Source organism: Temnothorax americanus, unplaced genomic scaffold (assembly GCF_048541705.1).
Source record: "Temnothorax americanus isolate GAGA-0224 unplaced genomic scaffold, ASM4854170v1 Scaffold1, whole genome shotgun sequence".
Lineage (NCBI taxonomy): Eukaryota > Metazoa > Arthropoda > Insecta > Hymenoptera > Formicidae > Temnothorax > Temnothorax americanus.
In genome coordinates, this window is record NW_027509230.1 from 693,709 (window position 1) to 712,707 (window position 18,999).

The following is an 18,999-nucleotide window of genomic DNA, read 5'->3' on the forward strand; positions in this document are numbered from 1 at the left end:
TGTGTGTGTGTGTGTGTATATATATATACTTATACATATATATAATAATGGGTTAGAACCTGCACGGAAGGACCGATGAAATACGGGAGTGAGAGAGAAATCTCGACAATTTACCTGACTCCAAAAGTACTGAGGCGAATTTCAGAGGAAGAAAGAGTGTCGCGAAGAAACAGAGAGATCGATGGTGGAATGACAGGGCGTCATTTTGCGTGAGAAGGGTGTAATGGAGTATGGAAAACGAAGGCATCGAAGAGAATGTGTCATTGCCCTTTAGAGAAAAGGAAAAGTAGCGAGGAGAAAGGAGGAGGGAGGAAGAGGTGAGCGGATGGAGAAGATCGAGACGGATCGGAAAAAAAAGGTATCGGAGAGAGGAGGAAATGGTGAAGAGAGACACATCGGAGCACGGAGCAGGGAGCACGGAGACGCGAGGAGAAAAGAGGCAGAACCGGCGGAACAGCTCGGCAGGTTTATCCCGGACCAGCTTCATTTTCAGCCCTCGTCTGAATATAAAAGACAATTTAATTATAGGGGGATTTTCAAAGGCGGGTCACACCCCCCCATCTCGTCTCTTTCTTTCCTTTCTCATCGTTTTTACCTTCATCTCCACCCTTTGTCCCTCTATCTGTCGACGGTATATCCCTTAGAAGCGTGACAATGAGAAAATTCGATACACGCGCACGCGTTGTATCTGCGGATACTCATCACACCTATCTATGCACATCGTTAGATGATATAACATAAGCTGATCATACAGAATTTATGTGAAACGAGGGTCACATTAAATCACGTAAGGGTGAAATAAATTATGGATTAACTTAATCGGACGGGAGATGCCTTTGCGCAGTTCAACTCGTAAATTAAATACGAATAAACTGGATAAGTGCGCGTAACTAAAACACAACAGCGTCACGTTCATCCGATATAAAACGGACAACTCTATTAAAACGTAAGAGCCCGATGAAAAGCATGCTTAAATACCGAACTTAAATAAAACGCCCTTTAAATGCTTGCGTAACCCGTCTTTGTGCTATATACGATACGTGTAATATGTCTTGCTAAGTCTTCCGAAATAACGTGTAACGGGACCCTTGTGTCCTCAGTGACGCGAATAATTGTTGCTCACCGTTCTTTTATACAAAATATAGCTTTGCCAAACAATCTGTTTCATTTTGTTATATTTAATTGCATTCTTATTAAATAGAAGTCTGACTGAGGGTAATTAATATAGAATAATTCGACCCCCTAAATATTTCGTCTAAAAACATCTTAAAGGACCAAGGATCCATAATGTCGATTTTTGGCCCCCTCTGAATTTCATTCTAAAATATCAGAAACGTTTTATTTTTGTAAGGACTGTTGAAATCAGGTAATTTTAGAACGTATTTTGACGCCTGTTTATCCCGTAACTCTAATTAATCCCATTTTTACCATCAACGCTTCCATGTCACTTACATATCTTTTTCTTACATTTGTGTAGGGTGTGTATAAACTCTCCTCCTTTGAAATCAATTTGCATTAAGGCGCAATCTAATTCGATCGAGTTTCTATTTTAAGAGTATTATTTCATGATTTAGAAAAAGCTGCATGTGAAATAATGAATGGAATGCTTGTAATGTGTGCATCAATATGACATTATGAAATAAATTTTTCTCGGATTCTAACTTATTTTTGTCTATAGTACAGATATAATAATTATACACGAAACACAACACACATACATACATTTCGAGATAAGGAAATAAGCTTTATATTAAAAATATATGTATAGCGCTTCCTATCCACCGTGTGTATTATTATCTACTGTTTCGCCAGGGTTCTTTTTGTGACATAAGTATGGGCAAAAGAATTAATTGAAAATAGCACGTTTGATATATCTTTTTTTTAACGAAGACTATATCCGAGGCAAAGCACATATACGGCGTTGATAGTTTAAAATTAGTAACGGCGGCGTATACACGAAATGAGATTCCGTAATGTGTAATCAAGCCAGCGGCATACGAGTTGCACAATTTCGTAAAAACTTATATTAATTTCACGTCATCTTTGACATAATTAATGATGTATAAAGGATGCGCAATTTATAACTGGAAAGTGTTTCAATATCATATTCACATGTACATACAATTACCTTAATTTATTGCTGTATCGATTATCGCGAGTCTAATAAACATAAGATCGTTATTACATAAATATCTAAGTATGTTAAAACAAAATTGAAGTTTTCCATAATTGTGTAGATTTCAATTTTTGTTACGTAAAAGTATACGGTATGACGTTTTCAAAGCCGTGGTAAAACCGCCGGCGCGGAATTAATATCCGTCGTTTCGCGATCAAAACAAAGTAAAACGATCGAGAAGTAAACAAACACGCGGACGCGACACGCAAGCGGGCGAAATGTAATTTTACACTAGTTACGACATGGCACAGGTGTAGAATTAATGGGAAACCACGAGTCTCTTTGAGCCGGCCGGGGGTTTTTGCGATATCGCGGAAATACCGCGCACCCTCGATCCCAAGCGCTCTCTCCCTCGCTTGCTCGCGATCGCGGCTATTTAAATGGACATAATCAACTTCCGTGAATGCAATTAATTTCAGCTGCGGGCGTGCAGATAAAACCCCACGGCCAACCACACCGTCGCTGCCGCCGCCGGCGTAACCCGTACAGCAATAATTTCTGAATATGCGATTCAGAAACATTATACGATAAATTAGAGAAACGGTTCTCTATGAGAGCTAATAAAATTAATAAAATAATTTCTGATTTTTGGATAAAATCACGAGCTTTGGAAAAATCACGTTCAAGAATACCTATCAAATTTCTAAATTTCTCTACAATAGTAATTTAACGCTATGTAGTTTCTTGGAAATATATCTCGCACGAAATTCGTGCACATTGCGTATAGAAGCAGATATACATATATATAGTTCTTTCAACACCTTCCACTCGATTATGTTTCTAAAAATAAATTTTATCTGAAAGCTCATCGCATTTGCGCTTGCAAGTGATCACAGTTCCTTTTCCCATTCGTCCTACGATAGCGCGTATTCCGCAACAGCAATAACGTATATCGGATTTCATTGAATCATTTTACGGCATGTTACGTAATACGAGGTTCTTTGCGTATCAAATTAAAACGACCGATGATAAATTCAGTCGCGTGGTCTCGGAAATACTGATGCGGTCTCGCCACGCTGGGCATCTCATTAACAGAAAACCTATAGCGCTATTTTCCCAGTCAGTCGCTCCTCGCTTCTGTCTCATAAACACTGTCTTTGCGTCTATCGAGGGCGCGCATGGCTCCGCACATGATTCCGACATTAATACGAGTGTAATCAATTGCCCTCCCTCTCTCTCTCTTTCTCTCTTTCTCCCCCTCTTCTCGCTCTTCCGCGGTCATAATTAAATTCCGCATCTGGCTGGTGAGCAAAGTTTGCTGAATAAACATTGAAATAAAGTCGTAATCTGACTCTAATTTTAATACACATGCGACAATCGATTATAAGATATTTAACACGCATCAAAGCACGAATAAATGTTTACTGGATCGCGATCGCTTATTTTAGCATTATAATGTATCATTATAATGTATCACAAAAAGATCGAATTTCATATCATTGCCATCATTGGTATTTATGGATATTCTCATTAATTAAACGTCCTAAATTATTTGCTCACTAGTGACAGCTGATTCCAAATACATATTACAGATGACGTATACGAATAAACAGATTGACGTCGATAATTCCTATTTGACGCGTAATAAATGGACTCATTAGGGGTATTCAAATAAGTTAGAGTTTAACGGTTTGACAGGTTATGTCGGGTTAAAGTCGGGTAAAAAGTTAATTTTTACACTTTTAACCCAAAGATTAATGTGATAGGTTAATGAGTCACTAATGTATTTTGCATAACCTTAAAGAGTAGCGCGCCCAAAGTTAATTAATTAACTTTTTACTCGACTTTAACCCGACATAACCTGTCAAACCGTAAAACTTTAACTTATTTGAATACCCCTATTATCAGTCTAGCGACGATCACGTGTTTTCTTTCTTTTCTTTCGCTCATTTCCCTCTGCAACCGAATATCTCCACATAGCATAATGCTGTAAAGAATAATTTATTGATTGCACACGAGACAGGTCGCGTTAAAAACAATATGCGGCCCGTGTCGTCAAAGACGAGCGCGGGGCACATACCACTTTATAATCCAGTGCTTCATTCGATTCGAGGTTAACAAAGACGACGCGTGGGCGTGTATGCGGTATGTAAGCGGCGGATCTCGCGCGTTGCTATTCTTCCGCGTCTAGATAGATGAGATGCCCGCAGTAGCGCGGAATCAAAGCCTTCGCGAGCCCTTTATTCACGGACCGTCGGCGTCGCTATTTTAGCAGCCCCCGGGCGCCCGGACGCCCGGACGCATGGCCGGGCTCTCGCGCCCGTCTCCGGAACCGGATGCTGCTGGCGGGTAAAGGTCGGCACCATTTATACTCTCGCGGAAAATCCGGTCGAAATCTCGCGCTTTGAATGCCTCGGCAGGCCTCGCGGGATATCCGGGAGACTGGCCCGAGTTCAGTGCACGTTACCGGCGAAACAATGGGCATTATTAAATATTCGGCGTAGATTGTATGCCGAGAGAGGCCGCGGGAGATACTAAATGGAACGCAAGGAGGGCGGGGCGGAAGCGCGATGTCATTTACATATAAATTGCCCGCCTAAAATCATACTCACATTTAATTTTCCGCTACCAGGCCGTCTCGCGATCTACCTCTACCACTCTTGTGCCGTTTAAATTGGCGTAACATATCTGCCCGTTCTGATCGCGCTTAAATCACGGCGGTTTATGCCGCGATGAAGCTCGCAGCTAAATGACCGAGCGTTGGCGTTTAACTATTCAAATGAAAATTCGTGCGAACGTATGCACGTGGAATTTTGTGGCGGTGATGGTAAGCGGAATTAGAAAATGGAGAGTATATTTTCGCGATGGAATGAAACGAAAAGATCGTCAAAGAGCTCGGAGAGAGAGAGAGAGAGAGAGAGACAAAGCTCATTGCGCACAGGGACTGATCCTTTTAGAGCACAATAACGGCATATATCATCTTGCAATGGTAAAATATACCATCTCAAATGAAATTGCACACAATGCAATTATTGATACTTATTTATGGATATTTATAAAACATCGAAAAAATTTTCAACTAAAAAGTAAAAACGCGCGCATATATGTGCGAAACAATCTTCCATGTGTGTAAAATAATATTTTTGATTTAAAAAAACCAGAATATTTTAATTTGTGAATTAATTTAAAAAATAGATGTTCAGTATTAATAAATATTAATTTACTTGTTAAATAGTTAATATCAAATAGGTTACCCGATAATTTTTCATGCTCCTACCTATAATAAATACATTTATTTTCAGTTAATATGTGCTATAAACGAAGAGAAAATAGAGAGATAAAACAGAGATGGAGAAAATGGAAAGGTAAAAAGAGAAGAGAAGAGATAAACGCGCGGGCTGAACGCTGGAATGCAAAATCGTCCTTTTCAGTGGCGCTACATCGTCCTACGACTGCGACGTTATTTACATGATGGACGATTAAATATCCTCACAAATATACCCTCGCCCGAGTCCGCGTAAGCTCGAGGATGCCCTTGCGAGAAAATTCGAAAAAAGTCGGACAGAGATCTAGTCGACAGTCCGCGCCAGTGAATTATTATTCATATTCGAGAATCCAGGAAAGCCCGCGATGTAAATTCAACGAGGTAAAAGACACCCACCGGCGTGACTCTTTTATTACGTTGTTCGAAACTTCTTTTTGCCCTTTTGCCGCGAACCGCTATGAATAGGAGATATATTTCAATCGGATATTAATTCGCAGATATAAAAGTTCCCAAGAGAAAGCTAAACTACAGATCATATTATATATGTCTTTGTTATCGTAAGTAGGCCTATTTTTATAGTCATTACACGAGTGTGGTATCACGAAAGCATATTAGATGAGGTACTCTTAAAATAAAATTTTATTTTGAGATATAAGTAGTTCAATACTGATATTTTGATTAAATATCAATTGAAACCGTACTCAATTGATTGTGAAAAGCGATACGATACTCTGATGCAAGTTGATACCATTAAAATATCGAATAATTTTTTCCTACGTTATATAAATATAATTTATTTTAACTATTTATATATACCTAATATGTCGCAAAATATTTCAATTTTAATATTAAATATTCTACGGAGAGATTAAAATTACTTTTAATAAAAGTCTTTAGTTTTTACTGTGTTTTTGTTCAATCATTCCAGGCTCGATTCAAATTGAACGTTATAAACTTGCAATATTTTATATAAAACTCCTTTGTATAATTTTCTTTAAATAATGTAAAAGATCGATTTTTATTATGTGTTAAATATCATATAATATCATATAAATTAAAAAAATCTTGTATCGATGATAAAATGCATGTCTATCTCTATATCACGTAGAAATCTTAGATATATCCATGCGACAAGTTCAAGAATTCTAGAAAGCGATGGAAATCGAGCGTAAGATAATTATTTTAATTCATACTTGCAATTGGCCACACAAAAAGATGCATTGTATAACAATGAAGTCTACGGCCTTTATGTGTACATAAAAATTGCAGCAAATCCTTTGGCCCTGCTTGTATATTTCATATTTTACGATGTAATATATACGTAAGACCGTCGCGTCGTGACGGCAAATACGGTAGGAAGGCAAAACAGAGAGATTGAGACTGGGAAAGAGGAAAAAAAGAAAAAAATAAAGTTTATCTCACGTTACGGAATTTCATCGAGCTTATCGATTGAAAATACAAACCATAACGATGATGATTATATAAAGTTGATAATGTATCTATCTAAAAAAGGATGCGATAGTATCAAAACAAAAGGGATTTAAATTTAAGATGAAATTATTCAACCATAATATTGCTCTTGTTCCCTTTCTAATAATCACATGTCTTAACGCATAAACGATATTAAGGAATATTATTTCTCAGAATATACTAAATGCGAAAGATTATAAACACTATACATTTAAATAAATACTATGAATACATATACATATACCGATACGGACAACGGAAATGATCTAATGGCTTTTAGAACAAGCCAAATATACTTCGGCTTACGGAAGCTGCGTAGAATAAGCGAACAGAGATGAGACGAACGTAAGGAGAGGCGACGAAGAGGGGGCACTTCCTGCGATACATCCATCCTCGTACTTATAGAGGCAAACGCACGATATGGTGCATTAACACCGAGCGTTTACGTAAGGCCGAGATGCGCACCAACGAGATCTTCTACTGCCGCTGCGTCCTCGTTTTTAACGATCCTCGCGCTATCCATCGTCGAGATCTGACTTTTTAGTCGAGGCTATGTCGGCATACGCGTTAGCCTCGTTAAATGACAAACGAGCAACGAGTACGGAATATTAATGGCGCACGCTACTTTTTAGATGTGAATTACGCATCGTAATCGCTGCTTTTATTGTACGAACGTCGGTTGTAGATATTGCCAGCGAGGCTAATATCTAACGAAACTGTATCCCTTGCCTCTTCTGCAAACGCGGGCGACGCCGACGGTGCGCGAGACCCGCGCATCGTACTTGACGTTCACTTTTCAGGTGAGAAAGAAGCCGGAGACCAAATTGTGCGGCTTTGGACTTCACCATAGCGAATGGCTTGTTTGAACTTTTAAACCAATGGCCGCAGCTTTATCGGTACCGTCGACCTGAATATTACCCTATTGTCCGCTTTGCATTTATCGACGACGTGCGACCGCGATTCCAGATCTCATTTGCGATTTACGAGTGAGCGAATATTTAGAACTGAATTCGCGATATATAGCGAACGTTTATGTAACGATGTGCCTGCTGAATCGTCGATTGATAACGTTCGCGAACGGTTCGCTAAATAAAACGTTCACTTATAGTTGGAGCAGCGCGCATGCGATAAAAACAGTACCAGGGAGAATATTAATCATGTTGATCGCATTTGTCAACCGATATCGCGACTCATTGTATATTCGAACGTCTGCCGCGAATACTCGTATACCCGCGTACTTGTATGTACTCGACGTGCGCTATGACGATGCTACGATTGAATAGCGACGGCGTTATATTGAAAGTGTCGGGCATTACGTCGCAGTAATGAGTACACATATACGTGATTTGTGATCCGCCGTTTGTCATGCCGGGTGCGCCGCGCCGCCCCTCCGAATTCAGCTGGTTAAACTGTACCGGCGAATTAAATTCAGACGGTATACAGTTACGTACGTTGATTCAGCGCGTAATCGTTCGATGCAACATTCATGAAGCCGGCTAAACGAATCCCGAAATTACGTGCAGCGGTGTTTCTACGGCCAAAACTTGGGTACGGCCACGCGCGGCCACACGAGTTATTCTATTAATATATTATTTATATTTTCGCTTTTTACTCTTAAATAATATTATAAACCAATCGCAGCAATCGTAATAACAGTAATAATTTCGGAAATAAAAAGATCAATTTTAACGCGTAAAATTTTAAGTATTTATCATGTATAAAAAATGAATATTAATCCATTTAATTTTACGTTTTATATACAGTTTTTACATTTTCTTGTATAAGCCCGTTTTTCATTTCAAACAAATTCAATTTCTAGTATAGGCCTCTAAAAATAACGATCGTCTATTATTTTTCGGGTCGAATCCGATATATATATATATATATAGTATTCGCCGAAAGCTCGAGAAACGCTTAGGTATCGTTATTCAAATGTAACCCCTATGGCAATTTTCCGGTTTGCCCTCTCGTATTTTTTTGCTCTCCATCGAGTTGGAATCGATAAAAACGTCCTATTTCTCGCGCGCACGCGAAAAATGTTGGGCGGCCGCCCTTGAATTCCACGTGAAGCGCACGCTAGGAAAATATTTTTCAATTACCCCCGTGAAACATTCCCATCCGTAAATCCAAACGGATCTATCGATGCCGAAGAAATTGACGTAACTCTTTACCCGGATTAATGGTGAGAAACAAATTTTATCGACGTCGGCTCGTCCGATCACCGCATCGTACCATCGCCGTAGCCGGTAGCCGTCGAGCAACGGCGCGGCGTATCGCGGTAAATCTCGCTTCGCAGTCTTCAAGGTTAATAAAACAAGCTTTGCTACCGAGATCCCGAGCTCTCGGCAAATTGTCGTTTTTCCCCGCGGAGTGTAAACGAGAAATCGAAGAACGTTACTTAAGAGAACGGAAGGAAAGACAAAAACCACTGAACGAAAATGCGTAAAAGCTTCTCCAAGAGGCTCTCAGGGGGATTGGGAATTTAATATTACAGTCGCTTGATAAAGATACTGTAACATCTTGATAATATTCTGTATTATATAAAGTGACATTCCTAAATCGTTTAAAGATTCCCTATATTAACTTTTTAATACTAAAAGTAATAGCTTTTCTACGGTATTATAAAATTACTTAAAAGAACGATTTCAAATTTTGTTAAATCGCCCTACGTGAGAATTAGCATACTTAATTTTCCCTGACTCGCACCACTATTCAACGGTTCAGTTTCGTTAATGCTGACTGATAGCGTGGATATAAAAGTAACAGCTTTCAGCATACCGCATATCAGATCTTTCTTACCGCAAATCATCGACGATTATACAAGAGAAATGTGATAGCGAGGGAAGAACGCGTGAGATGGGACGAGCAAAAGGGTGAGGAAACGAATTGCAGAAAAGGGGGCAAAAGACTTGCTGCGGTGATAGAGGGCGACCAGAGGGAAAGATATAAATCGACTATCCCGAGTCTTACCTTCTGGCAAACGTTATCAAAATTGAATTTCCGAATATGGAAGAAGGGCGCGCAGTGTCTGCGAATTTCCCGGCTGGCTTCTTCGTTATTTATGTCTGCGACGTACGGCCCACCCGGCCCGCCGGAGCCATTGTCGATATACAATAGAAATTTGTTCGCGCGACGTGTCGGGCAACTTGAGGAGCGCGACTCGTCTTTTCGAGACTTTTACCGAGATTTTCAAGAAATCGCGGAAACTGCCTTGGATCCACGAGTGCGCATGAGAAAAAGAAACGAAAAGGAAAGTAGAGGAAGAGGCACACATTGGAGGTCAGATTGATTGCTGCTCTTTTATCCCTCACCGACTCAAGGACGAACTACAGATCTCGCTAGAAGGATCGCGTTTCGTGACTTGTGATCAAATTCTATCCTATTCTCGAGTTCTGATTTCGTTCGCTTCACAGGTTCATTCCGTTTCGATCGTTAATGCCGCCAGTTCTAATGTGAGATTTAACTCATTATGTTTGTCCTCTCTCTCTCTCTCTCTCTCTCTCTCTCTCTCTCTCTCTCTCTCTCTCTCTCTCTCTCTCTCTCTCTCTCTCTCTCTCTCTCTCTCTCTCTCTCTCTCTCTCTCTCTCTCTCTCCTCTTCTGATCAAATATATTGAAGAAAGAAAATGAATTGTACAACAACTTTTTATGTTCAAATATGTATCTGAACTCAAAATCCGGACTTATACCATGGAAAAAAATCTGTTATGTGCGTATATAAAATGAACTTTTTTTAAATATTATTATTTTATTATTAACGCGCGAATCTCCAATCTAAATATAATTAGAACTGCATGAATTTAATAATCTTTAAAGACAAAAGTATTTACTTTCAAAAAGGGTATTTATATCAAAAATCTTTTAACAAATTATATAATATATGTATATAATTATACATATAATATTTTATATGCATACACCTATTTTATTTTACATACATCTTTATCTTTACATATACATCGTAATTCATTTAGTGGCCAATTATTGTTTAAGATCGTACAAAAATTTGAGTACTTAATTCGATTCGAATTCCATTACTAATGCGATATCTCATTATCAATTCATTGTACTGATAAATAATTTTAAAAGTAACCGCTCGAGCTTTCTCCACGCTCTGCGGTGAATTTACGGCTAATCAAATGCAGGGAAATGCTCCCAAGATCGAATTCCGCACACCCATCTAACTTAGATTCTCTTTTGCAACCCGATTCTCCAACGGTCGTTAATGACATAAAACGATTGGGTATTGGAGATCGTTTCGCAAATGTGTCGTAATTAAAGAAACGTGCTGCAGATCTAGAAACCTCGGAGTTTTTTTACGCGTTACTGCCAGGATTACTCGGCAGATTTCTCCATGAAATTTCGTCTTTCACGGATTCCACGTTCCTCAAAATACTCGTTTTAGTTTTCTTCAAAAACTTTATTTTTATTTTAATATCACATATTCATTTTTTATGCAAAATGCAAGGTCAAAATGCAGCTTATGATTCTATTTTAATTAAACGCAAAGTGCATTTAATGTGTATATATATTGTAATTTTGTCAAAGGCAGGATTCCATTTTGGAGTAATAGATTTTTTAAATGAAATAACCACGAGAATTATATATTCATAACGCTACATTGACCAAGCATTGTTGCATTTAACGAGACCGTAATTCTATTAAAAGCGTGAGACAAATATGCATGCTAATTCAATGCGTTTATCGGCAAAGCACCGGCTGTTACTAAATGAATCAATTAATTAAATTATCGGCAACGTTAAACGATGCACGAATCGAACTTTCTTTAATGTATTACATCAGAAACGACCTTTAGAATTTAGCGTCAATACAGCCAGAACCGTAAGAAAGTAGAACATTCGAAACCATCGTTCGATAGTACGAATTTCAAACATTTTAAAAGAAATTCTAATTTCACTAGATATCGCTTAATACCAAAATCAGGCAGCTACTTAAGGATGCTAAAAATAGACGAGACATATAATATTGCACCTCGATCTCGACGTTTTTCGATTAAACTGAAAGATATATGAAATATTTTTAACGGAAAACTTTTTACGGAATCAAGCGATGCGCAAAAGCAATGTGCTTTTTCCTAGCGATAACAATGAAAAAATAACGAATATTTGTCGACATAACAACGGTTTATGTTACGGCTGGCGTGAAATTGCAGCTGGAGACAGGCAACAATCAAATCTCGACAAAAGCGACAATTTGCCACATTTTTGCGACTATTTTCACCAAGTGTCATGCCTCGTGATAACCACGTCAGCGGCGATGGCAAGGTGGCCATAACTGGGAATTATTACAACAGTTGGCGCAATGCTTGCCACCCATGCTTGATAGAAGCAACGAGAACTTGGGTTAACCAGCCAACCAGCCAGCTAGCCAGCTAGCCATCCAAACCTGCTAGAAGCAGGGAACGGACACCCACGCGTATAATTTTGCTCTAAAGTTACAGACGAGATAGTCTCGTCGCTTCTGGCTATTACTCGCAAATCACGTTGGGAGCAAGAACAGCGAGAGCGAGAGCTGGTAGAGATAGAAGAGTGAACGTAGAATAAAGAGAACCTCAGTCTGTTCGTAAAAGGAAAATGACGCAGATTTGTCGGTAAATATATTTCAGAACTCAAGACGGCAAATTTTTCAAGTTTGACAAATAGAAATTTTTGTATGAAGTTTAAATTAATACCGTTTTTTAGTAACGCTTTTGCCACAAATATTTGGTTATAATTTACATAATATCTATAGATAAAATAATGCAAACGTTCAAGGGTTAATAATGTCACGACGGATGCTATAGATACGCACGTTTCGCACCATAAGATAAGGGACTAAATATACGTATCGATAGTCTATGAAAGTTTCCTACCGCGACGTCTTCATTATTAATGTGTTAATGGTACAAACTTTATCACTAATTCAACTGTTTCGCGATCGATCGAACGAAAATCAAACGGCAGGTGTATGATATTATACTGTGAATAATCTATATGCCGTTCTGCCAACATGTTTCCACATTGAAACAAGCAGATACACGCGTACTAAATAACTTGATGGCGAAGGATACAGGTGTTGAAACTACGTTAAAATCTTAATCTCTCTTCGGAATTTAATCACTGCTTTAAGCTGCGTGATTATACTGCGATTAGACTACGATTCGCGCATGGCTTGTCGCCTCTCTCACGTTGGATGCATTCTTCGATACTTTCGCGAGTTTCACGAATGTTAGTGACCGTTATTTCTTATCAGGGATTAAAACATCACGAAAACGCGTTGTGGAATCCAAATTACGAAGTCCTCTTCCTTATTTCTTCCATGAAATATTGTTCGGCTACAACCGACGATTTCGAGAACGGCGGAATAACAAGTTCTTCGCAAAAATAAATAAATAAGTAATGTATTTGTTAGATACCTTCCATTGCGTTAGCGCGCCTCACGATGCCGACTGTCTCCTCGAACAATCGAAATTCCTTCAGGAAACGCGAATTTCCCTCGAGACGCTCGTAACGCGGTCAACGCCATTAAGCGTGCTTCTTGGATTATTTTCAACAAGTTACTTAGCAAAATTTTAACTCGCGAATAAGTTAAATATAAGTTTCAATTTGGTTTATAACGACACAAGTTTATAACGAAAGAAACTCTACTTATCAATTACGGTTCGACTGCGCTTGAAAATATGATAACTTTAAGATAAACATTTTTTTAATTTTTTTAATTCAATTTTTTATATTTTTTGAATAAAAATTTTAACATAAATTATGAGTAATATATCCACATATCTCGATATCCTATCTAAGTAAACGATTGTATCTTGAATCATTGAAATTGCGACCAAACGTTATATCGTAAGGTTATTCGTGAAAATGGAACAGGATTTCGAGCGACTGTATCGATTCAATCTCACCTTTGTAAGATCCTTGAAACTCGGAAGAAATTTCGAGTTTAAAGGTAAAATTAATTCTTTCGCGAAAGCAGTTTTTATATAGGTAGTAAATTAATACATGGTCTGCGCGACACTCTGCGTGTCCCTTGAATCGCCGTAAATTTTATCAATCCACTTAAACCAGCAAGCTTCTAATGAAATCAATTCTTGTAAGGAAATAGTTCTATTAGGAGAAGGAGACAATAAATTAATCCACGTTTAATCTCGACCCGACCACACCCTCGGATTACTCTTTAGAACGCTGCGCCGGCTGGAGTTTCACGATCCACTTAGGCCCGTAACAAGCCCGTAATAGAAAAAAATTAATTCAACTAAATTGTACAGCTTTATTCGAGAGCCTTCCATCCAGTGTAAACCGACAGATATGAAATGCAATTCGTCGAGAAACTTAATCAATTGATATATTACGTTAGGTCGTTATATATAAGAAGTACACGTCTCCATATTCCCTTCGACTCCATATTCCCATATTCGTAAACATATCTGCCAAATTGAGAAACAATATTTGCTTATGTATCGCGAAAACAATAGCATGTTAAGGTGTGTGTGTGTGTGTGTGTGTGTGTGTTAAATTGGTTTTATCATCAATTTTTATCACCTCATGTCGCCAAATGAAATTTTAGCGAAGGCAATAAATCTGAGGCAAAGACAATCTTTATTCTCGCATCGATTCATATTTATTGCCGACGCGTCTATTGCGCTCACCTCACGTCAACATAACGGTATTTCGACGTTGAAGCGCGGAACATTATATTTCGATAGAATTCTTCCTCTTGACAAATTCTATCTGACGTGCGTCAAACAAGCCGACTTAATCTTACCGTTAGGAATCGCGATAGGAGAGAGGGGAGGATATCATTTTGATAAACCACCATCTGGCAACATCGCTCGCTCGCTTTTCATAAAGAAACCCAAAAGCGAACGCAGCGTTTTCTGTTCCAGAGAACGACGACGCCGCGACGATGGCGTGGTCCCCCCGGCGGCGCCTTGTTACTCTTCGTTCAATTTCTATTTCCCTACATCTAGGTGGATATCGAGTCTCTCTCTCTTTCTTTCTCTCTCTTTCTTTCTTTCTTCCTCTCTCTCCTCTGCCGCGTTTTACCCGTGTTTTATCCGCCTCTTCCTCCATAACCACGGCTGACTCGAATAAACAGCACCGTCACCGCGAATTCGAGATAACCTATCCGTTTTATCGAGGCAAATATGCTCAGGATCGGTACGCACGAATGCCATTTTCTGCCCGCGCCTCTTCCTTCTCCTCGTCCTTCTTGCGGATTATCCGCTCTCGTTGTTGCTGCTACGGGGAAAACATAAATCCCGGGGATGATTTGCGAGAGCACCATAAACATTATACCCCTATACTGCAACTTTTATTACATTCGTTCTGTGTTAGATTCCATTGCCACCAAAAGCAAATATTGATTAAATCCGGTTTTAATTCGATATCGATAACAATAAAATTGAAATTTTCTTTTTAAATGTTAAACATAATTTATAGGACTCTTTGCAGATTGTTACTAAAAAAAACATGGAATTTATATGTTAGAGAACTAATTGTAAGAGTTAATAAAGATGCCATCGCGTTTATCGATATAAAACCTCATTGCTAAATTTCTAATAGTCATAGCAACTGATAGCAACCCGAATAGCTTCGTCACAACTTTTTGGTTTGGAATGACTTCAAAAAAGCATATCCGAGGTATGGATTATGAGACGACCTGCATTACGGAATAGTGTTTCCAGTGCACTTTAATAAAATATGTTATATTATGCCCGCGCTCGGACGATATTAAAGTTTGCCAATGTTTGCACGTTGCTGGCGCGTCATAGCGCCATATTTACCGGAGAATCCTTTCTCGGAAAAGAGACAGCAGGCAAGTTTATTTAATAACACGTAGAGCAGCGTCCGGGGGAAAAAAGGATCACGGGAGAAAGAGGCGCTTCAAAATAACGCTTCAGATAGGATGGAATCAAAAGGAAACTACCGAGGTAGGTTACCGCTTAAAGATATCCGAGATCCTCGAGAAAGTTCGTGAAAGGCACATCCCGTAGACTTTTGTAATTTGAGAAAACGAAGGATACACGCGCTTGCGAGACTGATTGTTCGAAAGCAGCGGCTTTCGTCACGTTTTCGCTCCGTGTATGCGCTAATCCATTCGCTTCTACCATCCTTCGTCAAAAGCACACGCGGTAGACTTCTAATATACAATTTCCGTTTAAACGAAGATATAAATTTATCTTCTGCATTATAAAATTACTCAAATATTGAGAGTTTTTAATTATAAATCTATAGTACTTGCACAATTCTTTTCCTTTATCTTTGACAAAAATAAAAATTACTTGAAATTTTGATAAAATCAATTTTCAATATCTGCACACATAGAAAAATGCATTTTACATCAGTTGTCGCGGTTTCATATTCACAAATAAATACAAAAATTAAAATTAGTGCACTTGAAGATTTTCTAAAAATTCCTTTAAAAATTCTGTAGCTACATACAGATTACGGAATAATTAAATGTTCGGTGTAACAGAAAGCTGATATCGGAAGACTTAATGACTGGATATCTGAGAATGTCTTCCGCGACGGCGCAGCGTGGAAAAAAGCACAGAACTCGATAGTTTTCCTATTGTGGGAAACACATTGTCCAGAAGTAAGGAAGAGAAAAGTGATATCCCGGTATTACAAAGCAGATCTACACTCCATTCAAAGAAGACACTTTCAACAAGATGAATTGCACGAAGCGGCTTAGACATTCAGGAGAAGAGTCCGTTTATATCTTCCCGTTTATTACATTGTACTTTTAGTATATTAGAGCATTGCAAGACTGATTTTCATCTGATTTCACCTGTCCATGCGTTTGATTTGCATTTTTCAACTGCTCAGATTATCTGATATTTTATTATTTTTATATAATCTATAGACGCTAATTTTCTAATAAATACCTAATTTAATAATACTAATCATGTGTTCGATAAAATTTGTCCGTTTATTTATATACTTCCCATTATTTTGCTATTTTATACATCTTAATATTATATAATACTGACACCAATCGAAAGAAAAGTTGCGCCGAGAAATCCCATTCACGAATCGTTTCGCTAAAATTTAATCAAGTATACGTGATCTGCTATGCTTTCATTGACTTTACCTGAAAATGTCGCACCGACATACAATTGCATCGACGAACTTTGTCACGCGCGATTACTCTTTGTTACTGCCTTTCGCAACCAACTCATAAAAACTTTCCATGAAAACTCGTTGGAAACGACCGACCGCGCGACGGCAACCTCGACGATTAGTATAAGTGGTAGGAGGGAAGGTATATTATGCTATCTAAGCCAAATTATCAGATAATAATTAATTCCATATAAAATTTTTTATGTTTTGATAATTTGGCTTAGATAGCTTAATTAAATTTTCCTTCCAACTATTATATACATGGAATAATGTAATCGTTTTCTCATCTTTGAAACAGTATCAATCCTTGCAATTTGTAATGATGAATACTCGGTTTTCTTAATGCAGATATAATATATCTATTAAATACGTAAGAATATTAGAGTAATCAGTGCAGTAGTAAAATTTGTCCATTTTTAAGAAATTGAAAAAATTAATCTTAAAATATTGGAAAAAGTATAGTCGAGTTCTTCTCAAGTTTTTAAGAAAACAATTTAAAATCTCACAGATAATGAAAATCTAGCCGCTTTGTTTTCTCGATCGTCACTGTCGCATAGTGCCGTTCGTTTATCTCTCGAAATTTGGATGTGCGATCGATAGAGCTCCCTGTATGTAATTTCAACGGCAAGTAGCAGCTCGAAAGTGACGCAAGTGTAATGCGAAACCGGCCGGTATCGGTGCGATACGAGCTTCAAGTAAAAAAAACGAAAAACAACTTTGCCACTTCAATTTCACGGTACACACGCAAAAGTGTAATTTTTTAACGCGCCCGGCCGCGTCGGAAATTCTCTGTGAAAAGCTTCGCCGCGCAAATGTGCCGCGATATACGTGGGGTCCTCCTTTGTTCGGCCATTCGGCGCATCGCCGAAGTTCACCCTCTTTTCGCGTTGTTTGTTACAAACCGCGCGAAACGGGTTAACTGTGGTCGTTCAGAAAGGGAGTTCTTATCTTCGCTGCTTTCTTCTTCTTATTTCGCAATAGACGGAGAGGAAAAAAAAAGGGGGAAGAGCAGAGACCAGAGGGCGGAGAGAGAGCGCTTTCGCCTACAAAATTAAATTAACCTTCCCCATCTCGTGCGTCTCGAGTGCGCTGACTGTTTGACCCTCGCGAATCCCGCCTTTCCTCGATCTTTGTGAAATAATTCAATTCGCCAGTTAAATGGGACTATCTCACTGTTACATTGACGTAGTGGCGGTTAACCGCACTTCCTCGTGCACTTAGCACTGTCCCAAGGAACGTGGTAAATGTTTAATGCCAATGAGAGATATAATGAGTAACAGTGTGAGTGGTACTGCTATCACGGAAAGTGGCAAAGAAGAATTTCTGTTTGTTTGCAATATCATCTAAACGGTACTATCCTAACATTGTTTTCTGTTTCAAGAAAACAAATTTGAGTTGTATGTATCTTCAAGCCAACAAAACTTGCCAACTCTGACGCGATTAAAATATTATTTAATAATATAATTTTAATCATAAAATGTTGCGTTATTAAATTTTTTATCGTCTTTTAGAATGTTTTATAAATTTTTCATATGGCTCTAATTGAAATAAACGAAAGATTTTCGAGATATCTTGGTAAAAATAATCAAAATTATTCTACGGAAATAAATGCGAGAATCATGGAAGTGAAAATAATTGGCAGCGATGCCTGGCTAAGAAAGCAATTTTTTGGGTAGTTTGCATAATGTACAAAATGGATGTCGGTAAATACCAAATAATTGTCAATCAAATAAGATTTGTAAAATAATTTTATAGTAATTGCATTTTCCGTAACGTGGTTGAATATAGTGGCAAATTATTGGCATGAAAAACGATGTTGAGAAAATCCGATCAACGTAGAGTAGATCTACGTTAATGAATGTAATGCTTGCACTGCATTTATATCGGGTAAAAATTAAATAATGCAGCGGTATATTATTTCGCTTGATTAAGAATATATGCAGTCTTTGTTCGAAGAATCTTTCAAAGATTCTTCTTGCCGATCAACAGAATGACACAGGATATTTGTCTACCGTTGAAAATT

At 38.3% G+C, this 18,999-nt stretch overlaps 1 protein-coding gene across 9 annotated transcripts in view; it reads right to left on the reverse strand.

Annotated features, from left to right (window-relative positions):
- The window catches only part of Cmpy (crimpy), a 253,083-nt gene that overhangs the window by 191,767 nt on the left and 42,317 nt on the right, over nucleotides 1–18,999 (reverse strand). The window lies entirely within an intron of this gene.